The sequence below is a fragment of the Schistocerca americana genome, chromosome X, assembly GCF_021461395.2.
Source record: "Schistocerca americana isolate TAMUIC-IGC-003095 chromosome X, iqSchAmer2.1, whole genome shotgun sequence".
Classification (NCBI taxonomy): Eukaryota; Metazoa; Arthropoda; class Insecta; order Orthoptera; family Acrididae; genus Schistocerca; species Schistocerca americana.
In genome coordinates, this window is record NC_060130.1 from 93980299 (window position 1) to 93984938 (window position 4640).

Genomic DNA, 4640 nt, shown 5'->3' on the forward strand with positions numbered 1-4640 from the left:
TCCTCTTCAAGCTCCAAACCTTTGCCCTTCCCATTAACTACGTCCGTCTGATCGGTTCCTTTCTCTCCCGCCGTCCTTCCTATGCCACCATCCATAACACAGATTCCTACACCTTTTCCCCCTCCGCCGGTGTGCCCCAAGGCTCCGTCCTCTCCCCCCTTCTGTACCTTTTGTACACGGCGGACATGCCGCCGCCGTCGCCCCCCGTCCACCTCCTCCAGTTTGCCGATGACACCGCGTTCCTCGCCCTTGCCCCCACCCTGCACCGCTCCCAACGCCTTCTCCAATCCCATCTTGATCGATTCACCGCTTGGTGTAACCAGTGGTTGCTCAAGGTCAATCCTTCGAAAACCCAGGCGATCATTGTAGGCAAAACCACCCCTTCCTTCCGCCTCCTTGATTTCTATCTCACCGTCTATGGCCGTCCCATCGCCCTCACTCCCACCCTTAAGTACCTTGGCGTTACCATCGACCGTCGCCTCTCCTGGACTCCCCATCTCCATACAATCCAAGCCAAGGCACGTTCCCGACTCCGTCTCCTCAAGCTCCTTTCCGGCCGTACGTGGGGTCTGGACCCTTACACAATCCTCCACACCTATAAATCCCTCATCCGCCCTATCCTTTGTTATGCCCATCCAGCCTGGATCTCCGCCCCCCCTACCTTTTATAAATCCCTCCAAATCCTTGAACGCCATGCTCTCCGCCTCGCCTATCGCATCCGTCTCCCCTCCCCCACGCGGATCCTGTATGATCTCATCCCCTTCCCCCACCTCCTCCTTTTCCTTGAAAGGATACGGATCCTGTACACCTCCCGTAAACTCGATCCTCCTCACCCGCTCATCTCCCCAATCCTCTCCCATCCCCGCCCGCTGCCGCGCCTGTATTCCCATGTCCCGCCCGGTCTCCATCTCTCCACCCTCCTTACTCTCTCCCAAGGTGGCTTCCGCCAGCTCCCCCTCCCTGATGATGTCCTCCTCCCCTCCATCTACCCCTCCTATCAACTTTGACCCTGCCCCACCACCCACTTCTGGTGTCCTTTAATTTAGGCACCCTCCCTCCCTCCCTTCTCTTCCCTTCCCGCCCCTTCTCTTTCCCTTTCCCCCGTCCCCTCCCTCCACCACTCTTCCCCCTGGGCTTCCCCTCCCCCTTCCTCCCTCCCCCCTTTCTCCCCTGCCTGTGGCATCTCTGCTCTCTCCTCTCCCTCTCCCACTCCCCTTCCTCCTCCTCCTCTCTTGGCAGGTCCCCGGACTCGCACACGCATAGTGAACATTCGCGCGCCGGAGATCATCGCCGTCAGTGTCTAGTGTGTGTGCTTCGTTTTGTGTTTCGTGCAGTTACAACTCCACTGTTCACATGTGCCGCCGCAGCTCTCCGTGTTTTGTTTTGTGCGCCGTGTCAACAAGTGTTAGTGTTTTTTCGTCCAACGTGAACGGCTTCTTGTTTTTTGTTTTTTTGTAACTACTTTCTTTGCCCGCCATTTTTTGTATTTTCTGTGTCACCTATCTCATATTATTGTACCCCATACGGCTGAAGAGCGGCGTATTAAGCTGCTGCCAGCCCGCCTTGTATGAGGTGCTGAAAATTACAATAAAGGAAAAAAAAAAAAAATACAACCACCCCACTCGTGCTAGTCTCTATCATCCCCCTGCAAATCCCAGGGGTACAAATCGAAAAGCATCCTGCATTTGTGTGAGGTCATGACATGCTGCCATCGATCTTCACATCATATATTATTAGTAGTAATACGATTTTTTTCATAAGCATGTTGCAACATAGATATCACTTTTATTTTTCAATGTCAAGAGTACACGAGTGATGCAACGATAATGAAACTAGCTGTCAGAGAAATGGAACATCCATGTTATTGTCGTCAGGAACGCATGACCAAGATAGGAGAATCATGTTCCATAATAGTCCACGGCTTTTGGGACTTAAGAAAGTTTTATGTGCAAAACAGCTTCATCTTTTGCATCTCTCAACGGCATTTCTTAAACGCTCCTACCCACGGTAAAGACCACCGCTACGAGCTCTCTTTACGGGCAACGTCAAGTTATCAGAGTTTGTAAGGTCGTATTTCTGTTCATGGGCTACAAAAAGCAAGAGCAAGTGTGGAAAACATCGTACAGCAATTAGTTAGTGGTAAGGAGTTGGTTACGAAAGACTGAATGGGACACCATAACAACTATCGGAAAATCCACCTGAAGTGACAGCAAGTGTTGGCGACGAAAGTCTCTACAGTAAGCACATGAATCTCCTAAAGATTTATTTTGACTGCGAGATGACAATTAGTTCTTTATACTGGGATCATTATTCATCCTACTGTAAGGAACAAAAAATTGTCTGTGTTAAAGACGATAGTTATAAAAATGGCTCTGAGCACTATTGTATTTAACATCTGAAGTCATCAGTCCCCTAGAACTTAGAACTACTTAAACCTAACTAACCTAAGGACGTCACACACATCCATGCCCGAGGCGGGATTCGAACCTGCGACCGTAGCGCCTAGAACCGCTCGGCCACAAAGACGATAGTTACAGATGGATTTTCTGCGCAGAATATAACATAAGCTTTAAGGCGCCCCTTCCCGACGCCTGTAAAGTACGCGATGAGCCTGATACTGAGTAAAGTCCTGCAGCCTTCCCTATGACCAAAAAAGACGACAACCTGAGTTAGAAAAAGAGACGTACATCACCGGAAAGCAAAAGCGACGCAAGCTACTATGGCAGCAGATGTCGCCACAGCCAAGACTGATTCCAGTATCGTTGTCATCTCAGTTCACTTGCAGCAGGCACTCTCTGTTCCAAAACTTGTTGCTGGTCCAGCTCTCTACAAGCGAAAAATATGGATATGCCAAGTGGGTATACATGACTGCGGGACGGGCACCGGCAGTTATGACGTATGTAGCGGTATTTTAAATTTTTCCAGACAAGCAGCAATGCTTCCAAAATAATATGCTTTTCAAATAACTGTGTCAGACAAAATGAGAATTGACGGTTATAGGCGTGCGGATGTCGCTTGTACGTAGTAACAAATTCAAAGAAATTGAACACCTTTTTTCTGGTCACACAAGACTCCCGTCAGATGGAGATTTGAAAAATACCAAAGGCATCATACGGACCAAGTTTCCTCGCCCGCTTAGTGGGGTAATACTCTCAAAAAAAGCAGGGCAGCAAAGAAAGTCACCATGACAGTTATGAAACAAGAGGATTTCTTAGAGTTCAGCGAGGTGTCCCCTCAGCACATAAAACAAAAGGGATACAGCAACGGATGGACATGCTACTAACCTTCAAGAAGCTACAGTCTTAAAGTTTTAGGCCTCAACTCCTGATTCAATTTCCGTGAAGCGCACTGTTCACGAAAATATTCGTGAAATTAGTCAATAAGCGAGGCCGTTCTACAAAAATCATGAGTTGCGTCCTAGACGCCAAAATACCGTGGGTCTATTCCTATACAGCATAACAAACTGCATGACGTCATGGACCCGCTTCCCTAGATACCTGCGGTACATCATGGATATTATTTATTCTCGACTTAGTACATAGCGACAGAGCATGTTAATGAACCTGAATTAATTGTTGGCAGTAGCTTAGATTACGCTGAGAGCAAAGTGAATTCTGATCAGTGGAGCCAAATGTTGGCACTGAAACTTTATTGGTATACAGAGACAAGCACAAAATTTTACGTACCGGTATTTCTCGTACTTGATAACGTTTTTCAATATATACAATAGGTAAAAATGTTCTGTGCCATGTGACAAAAATACCTTAACGTATGTTGTTCCTTAACAAACATACCCAGACCGGGCGGTTCACATTTTGTCTGAGTGGGTAGTTATCTAAAAACGGATCGTCGTCGTTGCAGTGTCTCCCCCACACCGCCCCTGTAGAAATTGTAAAAAGAAGAAAAATTCATGAGGAGGAAACTTTCAGGCATAACAACTACATAAAAATTCAAAATGATTCTTAAAATATTATTTATTTAATTAAATTCTATTAAATACAAAAACATAGTTTGTACAGTGCAGAAACTGTGCTGCACTTCTCGTGTGACGAAATAAATGTACACTCCTGGAAATTGAAATAAGAACACCGTGAATTCATTGTCCCAGGAAGGGGAAACTTTATTGACACATTCCTGGGGTCAGATACATCACATGATCACACTGACAGAACCACAGGCACATAGACACAGGCAACAGAGTATGCACAATGTCGGCACTAGTACAGTGTATATCCACCTTTCGCAGCAATGCAGGCTGCTATTCTCCCATGGAGACGATCGTAGAGATGCTGGATGTAGTCCTGTGGAACGGCTTGCCATGCCATTTCCACCTGGCGCCTCAGTTGGACCAGCGTTCGTGCTGGACGTGCAGACCGCGTGAGACCACGCTTCATCCAGTCCCAAACATGCTCAATGGGGGACAGATCCGGAGATCTTGCTGGCTAGGGTAGTTGACTTACACCTTCTAGAGCACGTTGGGTGGCACGGGATACATGCGGTCGTGCATTGTCCTGTTGGAACAGCAAGTTCCCTTGCCGGTCTAGGAATGGTAGAACGATGGGTTCGATGAGGGTTTGGATGTACCGTGCACTATTCAGTGTCCCCTCGACGATCACCAGTGGTGTACGGCCAGTGTAGGA